Source organism: Ictidomys tridecemlineatus, chromosome 13 (assembly GCF_052094955.1).
Source record: "Ictidomys tridecemlineatus isolate mIctTri1 chromosome 13, mIctTri1.hap1, whole genome shotgun sequence".
In the NCBI taxonomy this organism is placed as follows: Eukaryota; Metazoa; Chordata; class Mammalia; order Rodentia; family Sciuridae; genus Ictidomys; species Ictidomys tridecemlineatus.
Window position 1 is genome coordinate 24,555,760 of NC_135489.1, and position 22,521 is coordinate 24,578,280.

At 55.3% G+C, this 22,521-nt stretch overlaps 1 protein-coding gene across 8 annotated transcripts in view; it reads right to left on the reverse strand.

Annotated features, from left to right (window-relative positions):
* The window catches only part of Ctif (cap binding complex dependent translation initiation factor), a 265,733-nt gene that overhangs the window by 97,556 nt on the left and 145,656 nt on the right, over nt 1-22,521 (reverse strand). The gene's annotated exons all lie outside the window — the stretch shown is intronic.

The window sequence follows — 22,521 nt, forward strand, 5'->3', positions numbered from 1 at the left end:
ATTTATGTTTTCTAAATGAACATGATTTCATTTTCCGAAATTAAACTTTTTATTGCGAGGCAATTCTAGCGGCACATGCATTGTAAGAAATAACGCACGGCTTGCCCACTTCCCCTCACGGTAGCATCTTCCACAACCATAGCACAATGTCACAAGCAGGACTTCGACCGCGAGACAGCCAAGATACAGAGCACTCCTAGCACAGGGGTCCTCCGGGTGCCCTTTCGGAGCCACGCCCCCTCGCTCCCACCACCCCCATCCGTGGCCTTTGGCAACCACGAATCCATTCTCCACTTCTATACTCTGGAGAATGTGGTATAAATGGAATCAGATATTTCTGGGATTGGCTTTTTTCACTCTGCATAATTCCCTGGAGACCCACCCAGGTTGTTGCCTGGACCGGTTTCTATTTCTATTTCTCCATTACTCGGTGGCGGTCCCTGGATGGACGCTTCGCCCTGTGCCTAACCATTCACCTGCAGAAGGACATCTGCAGAGCAGTTTGGTCCTCTGCACGGAGTCCGCATCTCCCTTGGACAGACGCCCGGCAGTGCCGCTGCTGGATCCTATGGTGGTCACAAATCTAGTTTTTAAAGAAACCACCGTTTTCCAGAGAGGTTGCGCCTTCCCACCCTCCCGCCAGCACCGCAGGAAGGACTTCAGTCACAGGTCTGTGAGTGACGCTTTCTCCTGTTTGGGGGATTCCAATGGCATTGATGTCAGACTTTTTGTCACGGTCCCACAGGCCCCTGAAGCTCAGTTTGTTCCCTTCCAGTCCCTTTTCTCTGTCCCTAGTGCTGGGTGATTTCTTCTGTGACCTCTCTGGTTCATGGTTCTTTCTGTTTGTGCCCTTTTGTTGGACTTTTCATTGAACTCTTAAGCTTCCATTTGGTTTTTCTTGACATCTTCTACTTCTTTGCCAAGACCTGAGTTTTCATGTTTCAACGGGACTCCTAGGTGTTCTTTGGAGCGTTTTTGGTGATGACCACTGTAACATCTTCGCTAGATAATTCTAACCTATCAGCTTGGTGTTGGCCTCTGTTAATCGTCTCTTTTCCATTCAACATAAGGTCTTTCTGATTGGGGGTATGACCAGCGATGTTCCATTGAGACCTGGACCATCGGGCACGATGGTGAGACTCAACCTGTCCCAGCTGGCCTCCTCCCATCTTGCTCTGCCTGGTCATTGTGCAGTGGGGATGGTGGTGATGGGAACTGCTTTGTCACCGCCCAGTGTGAGCGGAAGTCCGCCTTCCCTAATGGGCCTCCTCTGGCACCCAAAGGGGGCTCCTCATCATTGCTGGGCAGGAATGGGGGTTCAACTCTCCACGAGGCCGCCAGACACTATCTCAGCAAGGACGGGGGTTGGTGGGTGGGGAACCTCCTTTCTGCAGGGAGGGGTAGGAATTCTTGGCTCCCCAAGTGGCCTCCACGGGCGCAGAGAGAGAGGTGCTTTCACACCACAAGATGGAAATTCCACTTGGTCTCTCTGATACCATCCTGATGGCCCGGTCTAGGTCCTTCCATAAGTCTTTCCCGAGTGGTGGGTGGGGCCGCTGTTTCTTCTGGGGCTTCTGGCTGCAGAGTGGTTATTGCCTGGAGAGCTCCGTGCCCTGGCCTTTGGCTGGAGGGAGTCAGCTTTGGTTGGGGCTTCTTTGCTCATGCCTCCTGGTGTTTCTGGTTTCTTTAGATCCCAGTCTGGGATATATGAAGCCAAGAAGAAAATGGAAAGAACTCATCCTGGTGCCATTCCTCAGGTCCCCAGGTCCCTGGCCTGTCTGCCTTCCAACATCTTTCAGAGTTTTCTTATGTCTGTCCTTCCTTCTTTCCTATCTATCTATCCATCCATCCATCCCTCCCTCCACCTCTATCTCTGCAGCAGTCATGAGGAACCCCTTTGGGTGTCAAAGAAGGCCCGGTGCAGAATGTGGACCTCTGCCCCCACTGGGCAGTAACAAGACAAGGTCCTCCTTGTCCCCAGCCTCCCCACTGCATAATGACCAAGCAAAGAAGACTGGAAGAGGCCAGCTGAGACAGGTGGGCAGACTTCACCATTGTGTATGTATAAATATGTAGCGCCCAGGGTTTTCAGTGGTCTTACCTACTCTCATAATCATTATAACAATATCTATGCAGTCTGTTACACTGAACTGGGCACCCTCAGGAGGCCTGTGTGGTATTTTCATCTTCGTCATCCACCTTCCAACTCACTGGGTTCTGGTGACATTCCCAGGCAAGCACCTCGCTGCTCAGACACTGGGGGTGGAAGAGGAAGCACCTCCATCCCCCCAAACCCTTCTGTGCTCCCTGACACACCTGAAATCTTCAGGGCCGTGAGCATGGCACCCGGGGAGAGCTGGGCCCCTGTTGGCAGAGAGGACCATTGAGGCCGGCTCCTCCCAGTGGCCTCTAGACTGCCCAGAGCTACAGTAATGCCCTTCAGCTCTGGGGGCCACTCCCTCCTTAGGGAGCATGAGGCACCCACCCTGAGAGAGCAGAAGCTCCAGGAGGGCGTGGATGTGGCTCAGAGGTAGAGCCCTTGCCTGGCTTGACGGACGGAGAGGTCCTGGGGTCATTCCCAGCACTGCCCACAACAAGGAACCCAGGGTCCATGCTGGTTCCGCAGGTGCCTTTGGTGAATTCATCCTCCTTTAATTTTTCAATTACTTTTAACTAACGGGCCCTTTCTCTTTCCATTATCTTTGTTCTTTGAATGTGGGTTATTTTTTTTTAGCCCAGAGGGGAAACTTGGAAATTCCCTGGCAGATAGCGTTCAATTCTTACAACTTTTGTCATCCTTATTTAGAATTTTTGTGGCGCCTGTAGCTATGGCCCAAGAAATGTCCCTGAAGAGTGGCTGACCGAGCCCTTCCCAGCATCTATCTTGGAATTGTCTCGTTTCCCACCGGCGATGCCAGGGATTCCCCTCTCTGCCCAGCAGCCTCCCCCTGTCCCCAAAGAGAGAAGAAAAAAGAAATCAACTCCTGTCCACCTGGAAGAGGAAGGAAGTAATTTGTACATGGCTGGTGGTCAAGGGTTGCAGAAAGAAATCCGTTAGGCCTTGTCGCACTTTGGCTGCGCCTTCCTGGGAATTCGAATGACCTGGAATTCCACGTCTTCCTGGTTCAAAAGACCCTGGAGCTAGCCGCCCCACCAAATCAGCAGTGACCAAGAATGCGCCATGTCCTCCGGTATTAGTGGGTGTTCCCGGGCTCACTCTTGCTGGGGGGCAGCTCCTTTGCACATGTGGAGGGCCATCCAGAGGTGGGAGAGGAAGCCAGGGAGTGCACCCTCAAGTGTCCCCTTCTGACCAGAGAGGCAGGACTCCTGGATTCATAAGAGGGGGCTCTGGATGTAGAACAACCCAGCAGATGCGCTGTACCGGGATGATCCTGTAGGAAGAGCCCAGATATGGCTGGAGGCCGGGGGGCGCAAGGCCTCTCTCTTTTCCTTGCGAGCAGTCAGATCAAGAACGCTTCTTCCCATTGTTCAGATGAGCCAACGGAGGCTTAGTGAGGTAAGGTCCCACCGCAGAGCTCTCCCAGAGGCTGCCAGAGGGCTGAGCCTGTCCACTCATCATGGGACCCGGCAGCCACCTCCGGCCTCCCATGTGCCATGAGACCTACCCCTCAGGAGAGCAGGGCTGAATGACCACTCAGACCACAGGAGGCCTGCGCCCTCTGCCCAGGAAGGAGCCGAGAGGGCTGCTGAGATGGCTGGGGCAGGCTTGGTCCTGGGCCTTGTTCCCCAACAATGGAGCCCTCGGCTTCCGCACTCTGGCCATTCACAAATATTTGTCAGCGGTCACTGGTGGAGCCGGCCCAAACCAGTACCTCTCTCTTCTGAGTTTGCTGGCGCTGGGTTTCGTCGATACCTTCTTAGGGCCAGCTGGCTGCTCCCCATGAGACCTGTGGGTTGGGGTTTGGCTGGACTGGGACAAGTTGCTGTTGCTCCCAGCAGCCGGACCAGGAGGCTGCGTTGGGTCTCCGACACACGAACCTGTGGCCCCAGGTCGGGGAGCACACGGGACCCCTACCTCGGCAGCACGGAGAGCAGCAAGGGCACACATGGCCTCTCTGGGGCTTACCACCTGCTTGATCCTGTCCTGGGGACTTCTCCCAGGGAGGGGGACGGCTTAGGGGACAGGAGTGACATTGTTGCATTTGGGCTCCCGGTGGTACCTGCTCAGCAGCAGTCATGTCAACTCTGGTTTTTGGTCTGTTCATTTATTCAGCTTTGAGAAGGGCAATTGTCGGGGTTTGGGATTTTTCCATCCTTCGTTTCGTTTATTCTTTCTTCCTAGGGTTCTGAAATCAGATGTCTTGTTTGACTCTAACACTGCTCTTATTTTTTTAATATAAAAAAAAAACAATAAAGTTCTCGGGACACCACAGCTGCATTTTGGGAGGTGGGTGTAGGGAGAATAACTTCACATTTTTTTTAAAAATGGTTTTAACAGCGGTCCAAATGGAGACAAACGTCTCTCTGTTCGTTTTTTATTTCATAATCGTTCCCAACTAGATATTCCAAGGGCCACTGGCTTATTATGGTTCTCTCAATGTCGGACAGTTCACCACATAATTTGTAGGTCTGCTTAAAATTTTCTGAAAGCAAAATTCCGAGGGCAAGCGGTTTTAAAGCTATGCCTGGGCTCATATTTCTTGCTTCAGGAAAAGTGATGACTGCTCACTACTAGCACGGGCACCTCCACTCCGGCCCACCTCGACATCGCCTGCGCGGGCTCTGGCCTTCCCTGCCCCTTGGCTGTGAGCCTTAGTGGCAGAATTTTTATTTATGTTTTTGGTACTGGGGATTGAACCCAGGGGCGCTTAACCACGGAGCCACATCCCTAGCCCTCCCTGCTTTAAAAAAAAAAAATATTTGAGACAGGATCTCACTAAGTCACTTAGGGCCTCACTAAGTTTCTGAGGCTGACATTGAACTCACAATCCTCCTGCCTCAGCCTCCCCAGCTGCTTAAAGGTGCTGTTCTGCAGCTGAGGGGCTGCTTAGCATGTGTGGTAGACACACACACACACACACACACACACACACACACACAAGCTCCGGTTTGTGGAATGATGGGGAAGCTTAACAAGGAAAACCAGGGGGACACTCTCCTCCTTCTTGAGGGAGTCAGCTGCAACCGACTCAGAGCCCGGCTGGCCCACTCCTGGTTGCTTGGCCTGGGTGATTTAACCTCTTCAGTCTTGCTCCCAGCTGCGTGTACCCCTGCCTCAGGGGTGACTTGAGGATTATCTGAGAGTTTTAGATATGAGACAAGCAAGGTTCAGAGAGGTTGCTTTATTCCCTGGGGGTTGCTCCGCGAGTTGGTGGCAAGACCCTCACTGCTCAGCTCTGTTTCTGCTCTAACTTGCTTTCTAAAATGCTCTCTGGTGGCACTGAAGGGACGTGCGAGATCTGGGTGCTTGGTGGAGAACAGGGGGCTTTGCCGCAGAGTGTATGTGACCGAGTCCCCCGTAGTTGCCAGGATCATCGTTGTCACCACGGTGGTAGCAGCAGCAGTGTACGGGCCGGTTCCTGAGGACTGCCCTCGCACCAGGCCCACTCCTGCAGAGCTCTCCTCCCCATCCCAAGGCGAGAAGCGAGGGCATCAGGGACCCCCCTGCGGCTGCAGAAGGCTGACGGCGCTGCTGACTCTCCTCCAGCCAGCAGAGTGGGTAGCTCTCTGTTTGCTCGGAGTTGGGTAGAAAACAGCTCAGGGCTGAGGTCTCTGCCACTCGGGGCAGAAGTTCCCCTGGGAGTTTTGGTATTTTGCAAGAAGGACAAAAGCTTCAGTAACCAGACGTCTCCCTGGCCCAGGGAGGGCTCCCGACAGAGCCGCCAGGGTCTGAGGGACTTCTCTGCACCCTGCAGGCAGAGAAAGACCTCTCCCAACTGCAGAGCGAGTGGATGATGGGAGAGGGCTGCACCCGTGAGCATCCATGAGTCAACTTGTTCTGAGACCCGCTCACCTGGAGGCTAATGGGAGACTCAATGGGCTTGCCCAAGGCCACGGGGACCTGGGGACACTCTGAAGGACGCTGGAGGCCATGGGATAAAAGCTGCTGGTCCCTGAGCCGCCTCTCAGCACTCCCCCACTCCCATAGGGCTTCAAGGCCGGGGTCCTCCCAGGATCCCGTCCCCGACCCAGACCGTGTGACTGCCCTCTGAACCTGCCCACAGCACATCCCTGTCTCTGCCACCAAACTGTCCTGTGTGCTCCTCTGATCTGCCCTCAAAAGTATCCCCTTCCTGCAGATGCAGAAGAACCTTCTCCAGATCTCCTAGGTCCGGCAGGGCTGTCACCACAAGGAGTTTAAGATTGGCGTGGTCACACACAGAGAGACAGACAGACATGAGTCTACCAGTTAGAGAGACAGACATCCAGCTCACAACCAGGGACAAGGGACGTGAAGGAAAGGAAACAGGAGCACATGGCCCTGGCCTGCTCTGTGGACCTGGAGGCAGGGCTGGCCCTGTGACCCAGGGGACCCAGTGCATAATGAAACAGGTTCCTTATTCAACACGACTGAGAATTTTAAGACAGACACATCAGACCATGGGTCCTTCTGAAAATGGGGCCCTGTACAGGTCCCGAGGCTGATCCTGCCCTGAGGGATGTCCCGAGGCAAGAGGACTAGACCCGGGATCTCAAGGATCCACAGAAACAGTAGTAAAAACAGCCAACACCCACCAGGTCCTTACGGTGTGAGAGACCAGGCTTTCCTTGGCCTCTAAGAGGGAGGTGTGACTGTTTACCCCACCTCCCAGAGCTTGGCAAGGCTCAGAGAGGGTAAAGAACAGCCTGAGTACACATCACTGCCCTAGGTCCATGTGGACTGCACATAGGGTGTGACGCTACATGGTGTACAACCAGAGAATTGAAAAGTTGGGACTGCAAATTGGTGCCACCACTCTGGAAAGCAGTTCAGAGATTCCTTAGGAAACTTGAACGGAACCACCATTTGACCCAGTTACCCCACTCCTTGGTCTATACCCAAAGGACTTAAAATCAGCACACTACAGGGACACAGCCACGTCAACCTTCAAACAGCTCCATTCACAGCAGCTAAACTGTGGAACCAACCTAGATGCCCTTCAGTAGATGAATGGATAAAGAAACTGTGGTGTATATACACAATGGAATATTGCTCAGCATTAAAAGAGAATAAAATCATGGCATTTGCAGGTAACTGGACTGAGTTGGAGAATATCCCAAAACCCAAAGGCCGAAATTTCTCTCTAATAAGTGGATGCTGATCCATAATGGGGGGGACATGAGAGAAATGGAGGAGCTTGGATGGGGCATAGGGAGGGAGAGGTAGGGAGGGGGGTGGGGGCAGGAAGACGGTGGAATGAGGTGGACATCACTGCCCTAGGTACGTGGGGACTGCACATAGGGTGTGACACTACATCGTGTACAACCAGAGAAACGAAAAGTCGTGCTGCAGTTGTGTACAATGGATCAAAATGCCCTCTGCTGTCCTATATACCTAATTTAAAAAGAAGAACTGGCCTGCGGACATACAATTTGCAGGCGGCAGAGTGTGGGTCAGAACGTGGGGGTCTGGCCCTCCACCCTGCGCTCCTGCTCCAAGGTTCTAAGGCATGCTCGGGAGTCCTGAGGGCTGGGGCAGCCTGTGCACTGCTGTTGAGCCAGAGGACCCCAGGCCTTGGCCAAAGTCACTGGGTGGGGGCCGCGGGCTGTCCTGCGGCACAGAGGGGTGCAGAAGCGTGGGCCCGATGGGCAGAGGGAAGGTGGCTGGCTGGGCCGGACCCACCAGGGGTGGGGGGCTGGAGAGTCTGGGAAGGTTCTGGATGGGGCCTTTGGAAATCCGGCCTCCAGCCTCGGCTCCGCTGTGTCTGGGGAAAACCGCAGAAGCCACGCGCGGCCCCTGGGCTTCCGCGTGCTGGGAACCATCCCTTCCCCACCGCAGCCGCTGCCTCCGGCTTGGGCCTGTGGGGCGGGCGGGGGCTGAGTTTGGGGGTGGCCCCTCTGCTTCCCGGCGGGGGATGGGGAGAACTGCAGACTCCTGCTGCTGTCCCCGACCTCGGGGGGGGGGGCACCAAAGCCTGGGAAGTGGGCTCTGGGGGACCGTCGATGGGACGGCAGGGCTCCCTCCTCTCAGTCCTGCGGGCTCTTGGCCCACTTTGCCCAGCTCCACACCACCCAGCTCCCCTGCAGGATGGGGACGCTGGCCCCCACTCCAGGTGCTCACTAGGGTGGGCTCCCACCTTCTGCGCCCCGGCGGCCTGGATCATGAGGCCCGTCTGAGCCGAGAGTGAAGCCTTTGGGGAACAAAGGCACATTATGAATACGAAGTATTATTTTTGTTCCAGGGTGAATCAGGCATTCCAAGAATCCGCGGCCTCAAAGTTCTGAGGCAGCGTGATGTCATGGGAAGAGCACGCGGCTGCCCTTGGGAGCTGTCAGGCTCCACGTGAACCTGGTGGCGTGGTTCCAGGGGAAGGCCCTCGCCCTTCCGCTTGGCCCAGACAGGCCCTGCAGCCTCCTAGGTCCAGCCTGTGGACCCTCACTGCAGCCTGCTGGCAGGCCTGGGCATTCCCAGAACTCTCTAGTCGTTCAAAGAATGGACTTTGGAGCCAGACCCTTAGGGTTCAAGTCCTGACACACTGCACTCTGCTGTGCAACTTTAGCAGAGTTCCCTAACCTCTCTGGTCATTAGCTTCTTTATGTATAAAATTGAGAAAATTGAAAAACACATCTTATGGGGTTCTGAGTTTTAAAGGATTTGACTTTCTTTAGGCCAAAGTCTGGCCACCAGCATCCACCACAGCTGGCCTTGGTTCACTCTGTGAGTGACTGACTTCAGTTGATCTGCCAGGACCCCACCTCCCCACTGCCTATTTTAATGTCACCATCTCCACACAGCAGAGCAGCCTACAGTCAGGAGAAGCTGGGGCAAGGACGGGGGATGCAGAGGAGACCCCAAGAGCCATTTTGAATCCCAAGTGAGCCCAGCTGCAGAGCCTCTGTGTGAGGGGAAGTGGCCAGTGGAGGGAAGGCACAGGACGGCTGGAGTCACCAATGAGGGGACTTCTCACGGGCAGGGGTGCCCATGGCGGTGGAGGCTGCCTGGGACTGTCGTGAGCTTGCAGCCACAGGCCCAGCGGGCTATCGTGATGACCTGCCCATTCTGTGATAACTACCTCATCCAAGAAGTCCTCCTGGATCTCAGTGGCTGCCAGGGGGTCTCCAGCGGGAGCGGTACCACAACACAGTGATACCTACCCTCTTCCATTACGCTTGGAATGTGACTCACCCTTTATTCAGGGTATCCATACTGTATACACTACCCACCCGTTAGTTCCCTAATGGCTGTTTGGTCATCAGATTGCGTGTCAAGATATTGCAGTACTTGTGTTCAAGTTTACTTAGTAACAGTCCCAAAATGCAAGAATAGTGATGCTGGCAATTTGGCTTTCCAAAGGGAAAATGTAAAGTCCTTTCTTTCAGTGAAAAGGTACAAAATTCTGGAATTAATAAGGAAAGAAAAAGCTATACGACAAGATTGTTAAGATCTACAGTAAGAACAAGTCTGTGAAGTTGTGAGGAAGGAAGACGAAACTTTTGCTGTTGTACCTCAAACTGCAGAAGCTGGGTGCACAGCAGCTGGTGAGTGCCTGGTCACTCGCCTCACTTCATCCTGGCGCGTGGGCCTTGCGGCATCTCACATCAGCGCAAGGGTGAGAAGGGCGCAAGAGGTATTTGAGAGTGAGAGACCATACTCACAAGTCACATCAGAGCCTGTTGTACAGTGGTTCTATTTCATTATTAGCTATTATTCTTAATCTCTTCCTGTGCCTAATTCATAAATTGAACCTTGTTATAGAAACAACAACAACAACAGTGTACTCGGGACTCGGAGCCAGCTGCAGTTTTAGGCACCCACTGGGGCTGAGGGGGCTCTTGGAACTCGTCCTCCATGGATAAGGGGATCAATGTACCTGGGTTTAAGGGGCGTACTGAGTGGTTCCTACCTGTTGGGGACACAGGGTTCCCACTCAATTCTCTCAACACCCTGTGAGAACCTTGCACCCTCTGAGAGGTTGAGTGGGAGCGCGGCCAGGGCCCGGGTCTGACCCCGATCTTGGCCTCTGGGGCCGGTGTATCTCAGCGTCTGACCCCTCTGCATTCTTCCAAGAAGAATGTCTCACTGCTGCCTAAAAGAACTCCACACTGCTGGGAGGAGCTCAGACCCCCGCCCCCGGCTGGGCCGGTCCTGGGCCTAGAGGGCAGGATGGCTTCCTCCAGGTTGCCCGCTGACTGGCCGGGCTGCCCTGGATGAAGGCCATTTGGGACAGGCCTTCTGCACAGGCCGATTTCCTTTCTCCCAGCCTTCCTGAATTACGGGTTTCCTGGGTGTGAAATGAGCCATGACCCTGGGACCCCAGAGCTCGGGCAGCAGTGTCTCTGGGTGTGAGCACTCAGGTCACCCAAGCCTGCCTGGCCCTGTGCACGTCTGCTCCCCCGGCCAGCCTGCCTGGGGTTCCCCAGGTTTACCAGCCAACAGTGACCCACCGCATGGGAAGACAGCTAGGCAAGGACAGGGGACGTCAAAGGCTCGGCACTGGTGGCCAGTGGGGTCTGGACTTCCTCCTCAGGCACAGTTTATCTGCTGCTCGTTCCCGACTGCACTGGGAATGGGGATTCTGGCCCTCGGAGGGTCTCTCCCGAGATCCGGGGGAGCCAGGCCTTCAGAGTGCTCCTCTGCCCCCCAGCTCTGGTTGTCACACTCTGCCTGCTTTGTGCAGGGGCCCTGAGGCTTGCAGGGGTGAATTTCAAATCAATCCTTACAACTCTCCCTGAGGTAGAAAGCCAACTAGGAAATTTGGGAGGAATAATGGAATTAAAAAGTCATCTGGCAACTGTGATGATAATCATTGTTTCAGGCACAAATCAATAGAGGCCGCAGGGCGAGGGTTTGAGGAGAAACAGAATACTGGCCCGTTCCAAATGACCTCTCGGAGGTGTTTCCTAGTCACACAGGGAAATTCTAGAGCAGAGGGACTCAGACTCCACGGTACCCAGGCCAATAGGGTTGGCCTCACCAGTCACGGGGTTGAAGGACAGTGTGTACCCCCTGACGTGATACGCCGAGGACGTGTCCCCCTAAAGTGCAGACAACCTGTGTCTAATCACAAGGACATGGCAGGGCCATGCATCCCAAGGGCCCTTCTACAAAAACCCTAATCATTCTCAAAAACAAAGTCACTGTCCTGAAGTACAGACACCAGAGCCACCCCAGGTCAAAAGACTAAGGAGCCAGGTGTCAGTGGCACACACCTGTGATCCCAGCTACTCCAAGACCGAGGGAGGAGGAGCCTGAGTTTGAGGTTAGACTGGGCAGCGTGTGAAGTGGAGTTGGCAAAATAAAACTCAAAAAGGCTGGAGATGTGGTCCAGTGCTCGAGTGCCTGGCTGGTACGTGCGAGGCGCTGGGTTCCATCCCCAACAACACACACACACACACACACACACACACACACACACGATACTGAAGAGACGTGCCGGATAAATGTGCCTCATGATCTAAGATAACTGGAGAAAACACAGGTAAGGCTGTGGATAGTCATTATGTTATGGTTATGAAAATGTATGTTATGTTCTGGAAATGGGAACTGAACCCAGGGGCACTTTACCACTGAGCTACAGCCCCAGACATTTTGATTATTTTATTTTTATTTTGAGACAGCTAAGTCGATGAGGGTCTCACTGAATTGCAGAGACTAGCCTTGAACTTGTGATCCTCCCACCTCAGCCTTTCAAATCGCTGGGATTATGACATTCAATGACAATAAGCAGTCACTTTCTCTCTCTCTCTCTCTCTCTCTCTTTTTTAAAGAGAGAGAAAGAGAGGAAAGAGAGAGAGAGAGAGAGAGAGAGAGAGAGAGAGAGAGAGAGAATTTTTTTAATATTTATTTTTTAGTTTTCGGTGGATACAACATCTTTATTTTATTTTATGTGGTGCTGAGGATTGAACCCAGCGACCCACAGGGTTCAATCGACCCAAGCCAGGCCAGCGCGTTACGGCTTGAGCCACATCCTCAACCCTTTCTCTTTTTTTAAATTTTTTTTTGTTACTGGGGATTGAACCCAGGGGCACTTTACCATGGAGCCACATCCTCCACAGCCCTTTTTATATTTTATTTAGCGACAGGGTCTTGCTAAGTTGCTTAGGGCCTCGCTAAGTTGCTGAGGCTGGCTTTGAACTCGCGATCCTCCTGTCTCAGCCTTCCCAGACACTGGGATTACGGGCCTGCACCGCCGTGCCTGCCTAAGGGATGGGTTTTTGTTATTCTTGTTTTTACCCTTGTGGAAACGGAGCCATGCTCGGGTCTTCTGAACTTGAGAACTCGTCTCTCAGTAATAATATATTGCCTCACAAACACCCTCAGGAATCAAAAAAATGCATATGACGAAGAAGTTATTTCATGTCCAAAACAGTATTTAGATTGATGTTACTAGAAGTGGATGATAAGGTTCATATTAATACAATCCTTAATACTCCTCAGGAACAGAGGCAAAATGGAAACTTCCCCATCTACCTGGTGATACATTCTCCTTTGTTCCTTGTTATGAGCTATGAAGGCAGAAGCAGGATTGTCTACAAAGAAATTTCAAAATGACATATCACCATTACCCTGTGGCTTTGGCACCAGATACCCACTAAACGGTAGGCTAAAGGCTTGTCTATATAAGGCAAAGGAAGAATCAAAGCAAAAACAGGACCGGTGGTCCACTGTTGGAAATTCTTGAATTTCATGTTGTGTTTTTTTTTACTAAAAATCCACAGGTTTGTTTTGAAGTAGTCTTGCTTTGTTTCTAAATGATGAGACTCAGAGTTTTAGGAGGTGCTGGTAATCACTTCTACCCAGATAGCACCCTGCGGGCGGAAGGGAGGGCCTTGATGCTGTTGGGCTCAGGCAGGTACCCTGCCTTCTCTCCAGAGCCAGGAGAGCTCTGCAGGCCGCAGGCGCTGTCTGAGAGCAGCGGCCAGATGGATGGGCCTCTCGGGTCCCGGGAGGACTCCCTGAGGCCAATGTGCAGGATTATTACCACTTACATGTTCCTCACGAAACAGCCTTTTAATATCGGTGATCTTTAATGCTTCCTGCCTTTAACCAACTGTCCATTATGGGTAAAAATTAAATATTCGACCAAGAATGGAAATAATTCAAAACTACCTAATGGTGTAAACCACCCGAGTGCTGGGAGGGCTGCGGAGCGATCCGCTGGCCCAGGGGCCGAGTCCCTGGTGGGCTCTGTCAGGTCCTGCTGCTCTCTGGGCGCCTTGGACAGGGTTCAGCCCCCGCTTGGCACGGGGTGAGGGCAGGCCTCTGGAGCCAGCTGGGCCTGGTTCAAACCACTTCCTCCATGCCTGCCCTCCCCTCCCGGGCTTTTAATGGTCCATGCCTCAGTTTCCCCATGAGTGACATGGGGGAATAACCATGATAAAGACAGTTGAAGGTTCCGAGGGCTGAATGAGCTGTCCCTTGGAGGTGCCTGAATCACAGCAGGGACTGGGGAGCAGCTCCCTCCACCGGGGGACACAGCTGTCACAAAATCAGAGCCCAGGCTGGGTGCTCTCACTCCCTGTGTGTAAACTGGGCGGCATGAGCCCAGAAGGGGTCTCCCCTGCCGTCCCCAGGGGTCCTGTGGCAGCCTCTGCCTCCTCCAGGTGACCTCAGGTCTGCTGCTCGGGGACATTCCCAGGGTCTGGATTCTGGGGAGAGCCCCGTGGGGAGTCTCAGGACTTGAGCATCAGCTCCTGGAACTGCCCGGGTCACCCCGCCCACGGGAGCGCCCAGGGGTCCCCAGCACCTTTTCCTGCTGCTGACAGCGGGTGTCCCCAGGCTGGGGCTGTGTCCCCACTCCTTCTGAAGGCAGGGACCCCACTGCGCCCTTGGGCTTGCTGCCTGCTCGCCTCAGTCAGGACCTGGCTCCGCTGGAGGTGGGTGCCTGGGTCCCTGCTGTGGGACCTGAGCCCCGGGAACAAGGAGGGCACTTCAGAGCCTGGGAGTCAGGCCTGGGGGTCCCGGGTCCCAGCAGCCCTCACTGGCTGTGTTCCTCGGAAAGAGCAGCGTGTCCCCGCTGTGCCGAGCGGTCCTGAGGGAACAGGGGGGTGAGGCGAGGACAGCCGACGGGGAGCCTCCTCTGCTGGGAGGTCAAGGCAGGCCTCTCACTGGGGACTGGTCAGGAGGGGAGGCTGATGAGGGAGGCTGGGGCTGGCACAGAGGGTCCACCTCTCCCTCAGCCCGTGTGGCCGGTGGTCCTTCAGATCCCCACAGAGGCAGCAACGGCACCAGAGGGAGAGGGGCCAAGGAACAGGGACACTGCCGGGAGAGACAGGCCGCCGGCTCCAGTCCACCCTGTGGTCCCGGCTGTGTGTGCTGGGCTCACAGAGACACCGCCTGGGCCCCGGTTCCCTTTGTCATGATGATGATAACAACAAGAAATGACACCTGTGAGGTGTCACAGGACAATGATACCTGTGAGGTACTGTGTCCCAGGCCCTGTCCGAAGAACACAAACGGATCCAATCCTCTTTATAACTCTACGAGGTAGATGGCCACATCATTATCCTCATTTTATAGTTGATGAAACTCATACAGAGAGGTTAAGTAACTTGGCCCAAGCCACCCAGCCAGGAAGCAGGAAGCTGGGGGAGCCCATGCTCTTCACCACGATGCCGTATTCCTGCACCTGGAGGAGGGGTGGTGGCTAGGGAAGTGTTACAGACACAGCACAGGGACATCTCTACAACCAAAACTTTGTTTTGGTCCTAAGGAGTGCAATCCTTTTTATTTTTTATTTTAAGATGGGGTCTTGCTAAGTGGCTCAGAGCCTCACTAAACTGCTGAGGCTGGCTTTGCACTTGCAATCCTCCGGCCTCAGCCTCCTGAGTCACTGGGATTACAGGTGTGTCCCCCTGTACGTAGCCTGCCGGTAGTTTTTTAACGCTTGGGTTTTGACTGTTCCTGATTTCCACCAAGCTGACCCTGGGACAGGTCAGGAAGCAGTGGCTGCTTCTCTGAAAGCTCACACTTCTGCCCTCTCTCGGGACATGAAGAGACCAGGGGAGGGTGACAGTCAAGGCAGGCCAAGGGCGTGGACCAGAGGAGCCAGGGATGTTCTGACGGATGGTGGCCACCCCAGCAGACAGGGGTTGTGATAAACCGAGGAAGAACCAGTGTGACGTGAGGGGCGGAGCCTGCTAAGACCAGGCTGAGCCTAGCACCAGGGTGGGTTCTGGGAGGGAGGAAGGAAGGTCCAGCAGGGAAGGGCCAGACGTGGTCAGAGGGGGAACAGGCTGGCTGGTGGAGACCCGGTGGATGGCCCGGCAGGTGGGGGCAGGGAGAGCGCCAGGTTGGGCCCGGTCTGGGAGTCGATGGAGGTGGAAGGGCAGGACCTCCATCTGGCCGAGGCTGTCCTCCCTGGGGGCAGACATGCGGAGCTGGGCTTCAGGCCCTGGCTGTGCCTCTGCCTCCTGTGTGATCACGGCAAGTTCTGTGACCTCTCCCTGCCTCCGTTCCCTGATCCATAAAGCGGGGATAGAACTGTACCTGACATGGGCTGATGTTGGCAGGGTCCTTCCAACACTCCTGCTCTCTAGGACCTTATTCAACGCAGTGGGCAGGCCTGGCAGACCCCAGCAGGAGGTAGCTGGGGCCCACCCTCACTCTACCCACACTTCCCCCTGCCCTGGGTGGAGGAATCCAGGAAGAATCACGTCTACTTTACAGGTGCTGGGGGTGGGTACAAGGAACAATTAATACTACCATGATGACGCTCAGAATTTCATGGATCCCAAAAAGTAGAAGAAGCCTTAGTGACAGGTGACCTACCATCCAGAGTGGACAGAGTGGACTTGCTTCAAATCTGGACTCCGATGCTGGAACTTTCTGCGTTGTCTAGCCAATTTATGTCTGGGCTGCTGTAGGGAGACCCTGGAGAGGGAGGTAGTCCTGCCAGTGGGCTGGACCCCAACTGCAGAGCTGAAGGGCTCTGAGAAAGTAAAGGAAGTTCCTTTGGGCAGGGCTGGCCACTCCCAAGTCCATCATTCATTCAGTGAGCAAATGCTGACCGAGCATCCATCCACTCACTGGGTGCAGGCACTGGTCCAGATGGGGAACCGTCTGACAAACACTCGGGCCCTGCGGAGCTGGCCGCTTAGTGGGGAGAGGCAATGATAAAGACAGCAGATGCAGCAAGTCGGATGCCAGAGCGTGGTCGGTTCTGTGGGCTAGGAAGCCAGGGAGGAGGGGGAGGGTGCTGGTGCACGGTGGCGCCCCTCCCACCCCCAGGCCGGCTGTACTTTCAGGTAAGTGGTTAGGACGGGGCTCACTGAGAAAGCAGCGCTGGGCAACAACCTGGGGGAGGGGAGAGAGGAGCAATCCAGGGCGAGGGGATAGCAAGTCCCTGCAATGCCCCCTCAAAGCAAAGGCCTGGAGGTCAGATCAGGGTCAAGATGCTGTGACGGGTCAAGATCCCCAAGAAGGCCAGCATGCTAGAGCGCAGGGGAGGTGGGGAGGGTGCATAATGAGGTCAGAAGTGATGAAGCCAATATCATCTGGAAGGACTTTGTCTATTATTCCATATGAAACAGGGGACGACCGGAGGGTTCTGGACAAAACAGTGACATTTAAAAAGGCAGAATCAGAAACCAATGAGCTTATAGGAACTGTCTCCAGGAGAGCCCAAGGTGCCTTGGTCCAGAGGGCAGGAGAAGAGGTGGGAAGAGGCAGGGGCTGCTGATGTTCCGAAGGTGGGACTGACGGGAACCTGGATGTGGGGGAGAGAAGGGGCGGAGCCAAGGGTGTCTCCAGGGCATCTGAGCAAGGGGCAAACAGTCCCTGGAACACTGTGCAGAAGCTTATAGGAGACTGAGTCATTTTGTGGTTTCTTCCTGTTCTGAATGCAAAAATCTTCTTGTTTTTTGCTGACAGACAGGCCGGGGCCTTGTCAAATGCTCGGAGAACTCTCAGGGGCGGAGCTGGAGACCCAGGTCATAATCTAGCTCTGCAAAGGAGATGACTGACTCTGGGGAGCCCAGCTGCTACAAAGGGAGGAGTCTGGACAAAAGAATCTCCATGAGCCTTGAAGTGGTCACCATGGTCAATAAGAGGACCGTGTGCAGAAAGTGACCCCAACCTATACCTGGCCAAGCTACAGAGGGAGCCAACTTCTTGGGAAGGAAGAAAAGAGCATCAGGTAGTGCCTAGGTCTGCTGGTGACACAGAGCCACGTGGTGGACCCTGGGAAAAGGGCACTGGGCATGCAAAGCAGGGTTAGCAGGGAACAGCAAGTTGAACAAATGCCATTCGGTCGTCTGTGGTGTAGCAAGTGTCCGGGGGCGAATGGTCAGATGGCAGAGGAGTGAATATATGCTCCCCTGGGGATGGGGAGGCCAAGCCTTGAGGCCTGGCCTGTCCCAACAGGACATTCCTTACAGTATTGCTGCCTGAGGATGAACCAATGTCAACTCCTCCAGGAGGGCCATCTGGGAGGGCGGGGCTCACCGGCCACGGTGCAGTGGGTCCAGAAAGTTCCTGACCCACAAGGTTGATTTTATTGTTCCTTCCACTGTGAAAATTTCAGATCTGGAGCCACCCTTCTATAAGTTTTTCCTTTTCTCCCCATGCCCCCCACAACTCACACAGGCTAAGGCGAGAAGCCAGGAAATAAATATGCCCCAAAGGAAAATCACTGGAAGAACAGGAAAGAGCAAGACGGAGCCATCCTGGAGCGGCAGGCTGGGCGGAGCTCTCCATTAGCTGCGCATCACACATTCCTGCTCCCAGGCCTCTCCCAAGCCTCCATCCACAGCGTGGGCTTCCGCTTGGTAGCGCTGGAGGGAAAAGGGGGCCCCAAGCCCCAGGGACAGTGTGGTATCTGCTGAGTGGCCCCAGAGCATGCCGAGCGCAGGAGGATGGCTGCCTTCTAACCCTGGAGGGGCACGGGCATCCGTCCAGCTCCCTTCACCTTCCTCATCCCCAAACTCCTCAACCACAGCTCCGCAGAGAGTGTGGGAGAGAGGCCCCCTTTCGGCCCTGACCTGGACTTGACTCAGTGTATCTTGGAAGAAAGAAAGAAGAGGAGTCTGGATGCTCCCACCCAGAGGCGGCCCGGTAATTGCAGGTTTTTATAACACTCCGGGAAGGGACAGTGGCTGCCGTGGAGAAGCCAGGGAAAATGCTTCGTGGCAACCATTCCCAGGAACGAGGCCATCCCAACCACCAGACCACCCTGGTGTGCCCTTTCCAACTCTTCCACTTCCCACGACATCCGGGATCACAACCAGCCCGGCCCTCTCCTGTTCTTCCCTCCACAAACATTTGTGGAGTGTTTACCAGCTCCGCCCTGTATCGAGGGGCCAGAACTCCCGGGCAGGACCTACCCTCCCCACCAGACCTCAGTCCCCGGATGTCTCCGACTCTGATCGTGATCTATGTTGATTAGGAAAACTTCATCATTATCAAGCATTCTGCAGACTTCAGCATGACAGGTAAGCACTGGGCCTGAGACCCACGACAAGAATTCGAGCCCGCGGACAGTGGACACAGAGAATCCGTCCAGGTTCCCTGGCCTCACCTCCCAACCTCCGACTTCCTCCCACTATCCACTTGCAGCTTCTGGTCTCTTTTCTCTCAACCCCAATAGGAACTGCCTGCCCCCCCACCCTAATGCCATAGGCCTTCCAGCCTTGGCCCTTGCTGTCCCTCTAGTGACAAGCATCCTTCACGTGCCCGTGTGTCCAAATGCCAGGTGTCAACAGACAGACGCAGCCTGGGGAACCAGCTCCAGCTCTCTGCTGGCTTTTCACGCACCCTGCAGAGACTCACCTCCCTGCCTCTTCTCACTCCACAGCTCCTCGGGGTGTCCTCCCAAGTCAGGCAGGCCTGCCCACGGTTCCTGAACAGAAGGCCTGCAGGTGCCCCCTCTGGAGCTTTGCCTGTGCCCATTCTATGACCAGAAATCCTCTTCCCCTGCCCCCTGCCCAGCCTGTGGAAGGGGCAGACCAAGCCTAGGAAGGCTTGGTCACGCTAAACCCTTTCTCTGAAGTCCAGGGCCTTGTGGCATTTATTATACTACAACACACGCACGCACGCACACGCACACACACACAGTTGTGCACATACACATACACTGCCCACACATGCATGGAGACATACACAGACACACAATAATGCACACACACCTGTGTACACAAACTCGTGGCAACCATGCACACACTAACTTGCCTATAACACATAATAAGCACACACACACACACACACACGCACGTACACACCAGCAAACACACAACACTATTGTTAAGTGTGGATTTTTCAAGACATCTTCATTTCCTCTCTCTGACAAGACTGTCGGCTCCTCAAATACCTGGCCCAGGCCCAGGCCTGCGAGAAGCACTTACTGATATCACACAGCCACCTTCTCCATCCCCCGCTCACCCGTCTGCACGGGGCCGGTGAAGGGCATGGCTCCCCGCTCCTTGGGGATCACTGTGGGACGAGGCCAACACGGCAAAGTGCGTCAGCCTCTGAAAGCCAGTTTTCCTCTCTCCCCCAGAATGCTGCGCTGGTGACAAACAGGCTGCAGGCGCACCCCAGTGCATCCTGGGATTCAAATAATTTTAACGTGGTTGGACATCCTCTGTACACACCACGCTGGGGGGGGCCCTGGCCTATTTCTGGTGGGCGGTCATGGTCGGGAGGTGCAGCCCCGGAGGGTCTCCCCACTCTCTGTCTCTGGGGGTACAGGAGGGGCCCTGAGTCCTCTCTTCCAGTCAGCCTGGCCTTGTCCCTGCTGGCCGCTCCCTTCTTGGCCCAGACCCTGGGCTCACAGGGGAGGCCTTCAAAGTAGAAGGACCCCCCATACTTAGTGGCTTTGCCACATGGCTCCCCTGGGGACTTTTCTTTGACTTCAGATGGCCATCCACTTCCATGAGACTGGAGACCTGCTCAATGCACAGAGGACTCTCAGGGTGGGTCGTGAGGCCATTATCCTGGCTGAGACCCAGCCTGGGGGACTCAGAGAAGGGCTGCAGTTGGTTCCGATCGCCAGGGGCAGTTAGAAGCCAGCACTCCGCGACAGTCTGGGGGCCTGCTGGGCCAGGCAGAGCCTGGAAGAGACCAGGCAATCTTCTTCCACAGTGCGGCCAGCTCTGCTCTGACCAAGGGAAAATCCGGCAGATCTGTGAGACCTTCCTTCATCTTCAGGATCCAAGGCGCTCGGGGCGGAATGTGCCTGCCTGGCCCCTGCACACCTGCTGAACACCACCAGGATCAACTCACTGAGGCCAGTCAGCTCACTGAGGGTCCCATTAGGGGACCAGACAGTGTGTCCCCTTACTCCTCTCCAGGGACAGAGGCTCTCTGGGGCCTGGGCATCTGCCATTGCCCTGAAAGGCCCCCTCCTAGCCCCACAGCCAACGGCTTCCCCGAGGAGCAGCGGCTGGCAATGAGGCGTTGAGTCCTCTTCAGGCACCTGGGCGGAGGTCGGCTCTGGGTTAACACACAGGGAGGCTGCAGCTCCCCAACAGGCAGGTGGGGTGCAGGCGCCATGCCAGGGGCCCACACTGGGTTTTCACCTCCCTTCTGTCCTGCCTGTCCCCACAGAGCTCCGCTTTGCCTCTCTGCCCCCTTCACCCCCTCCCTTATCGGTAACACACAAACTTCCCTAGAGTCAGCCACAGAGGTGTGTCCGGGGACAACCCCACTGTCCCTGGGGTGGCTACAGTTTGGAAGGGACCACAGGGAAGGTGCAGTTTCGTCTGAACAGGCAGGTGGCACTGATGGGAAGTGCAGGGCACAGTCCCCGGGGCCCCTTGTCCTCCCTCCTTGCTCCTCCTCATCTTCCCATGTAAGGGGGTGCCTGTGACCTCTGCTGGGGTGTGGATGAGGAGACCCCGAGCTGGCCCTTTCCTACCCATGTGCAAGATGGAGCCCCAAGCTGGGGGCGGGGCTGCCCTGACCCTCCAGCACAGCTGGGGAGCTGTGGAGGTTGGCCCACGAGAAGCTTATGTCCAGCAGCCCTGGGGAGGCCGGGGCTGCCGTGAGCAAGGTCCCTCTCGTGCCTGAAGGAGCTTCGGGCTGTGACCTTAGCTCTGGGCTGGGGACTTGAGAGCCCCAGCTGAAGGGTGGCTTTAGAGCACACTTCTCCAGGGGACGTTGGAGGCACAGGTGGCCTGGTGGCAGGCTCGGGAGAGTCCCATGGGGCAGGGTCCAGGCGAGTTCTGCCTCCTGCCTGTGTGGCCCTGCCGGCCCCTCCCCTCTCTTGCTCAGGTGCGCCTTCACAACCTCAGGGGAGCTGGGAGATGGGACTGCTCTCTCCTGCAGCCTCCCAAGTTCAGTTGCTGTCCCTTAGGAGCCACCGGCTACTCCCAGGAACCCTGGATCTTTAGATCTCCCCTGGTGGCCTCCACATCCAAACCCAGCCCCAGGGGACAGGCGCTCTAGGCAGACAGGCCTGGGCCTGCCTCAGAGTACACAGGAAGGAGAGGTCACCCTGTACCTTGTCTCCTCAACTCTAAGGTGGGGCAGAAACTGCATCTCCAGGGTGACAGAGGGCTCGTAATCATCCAGATCGGGGACTGGATAGTGGCAGCCTGTGGGCAAGATCCAGCCACCACTTGTTTTAGCAAATAAAGTTTTATGGGACACAGTCACTCATTTCCGTATTCTTGAGACTACTTTTATGCCACAGTGGCCAAGCAGAGTCCCTGCGACAGCGACCCCGTGGCCCACAAAGCCTAAAACATTTACTCTCTGGTCTTCTACAAAGTGGGCTGACCCCGGACCCAGGTGGGCTGCCCAGCACTCGAGGTGCTCTGCAAAGGGTGGCTTCAATGACGACTGTCATGACAGGTGGGAACAGGTGGGAACTGGTAGAGACAGCCGGGTTTCTGGTCCCAACCTGAGTAAAACTAAGGAAGTGTTCTTTTTTTGGCTTACGTAGTTAGTTTCCAAATATGATTTTGTTTTAAGAAACTCCATCCATCCACACACCCCTTCACTTACCAAAAACAAACCAAACCCATACCAGGTCCCCGGGCTGAGCTGGGTGGACACCAGGAAGACACAGCTGGAGAGGAGCTTGGATTGAGTTCTCCACGAATGAAGGGTTCGTGGAGTCCCGCTGCAGTGACAAAGGGCTGTGCGTTCCCCATAGACTCCCGGCACCTTTGCCATTCCACAGGACTTGTGCGCATCACCCATGCATAGATCTCGGCACTCGGCTCTCTGGGTGATGTCCCCACCAGGTCTGGGGAAGGCTGCCCAGCTCATGGGGTCCTGGTGAGCTGCAGAGTGGGCTTGGAGCTCCTGAGCAAGGACACCACAGTAGGCGCTCTGGATCCCCAGCAGGATAGCACTGTCACACAGCAGCTCCAGCTTGAGGGGAGCCAACGTTGCCTGAGCCCCACAGGCGCTACCCCCTGCCCCGTGGGCATGCTTTCTCCTTCTAGTGTCCCCTCTTCCTTGCTGGCCTCCAGAAC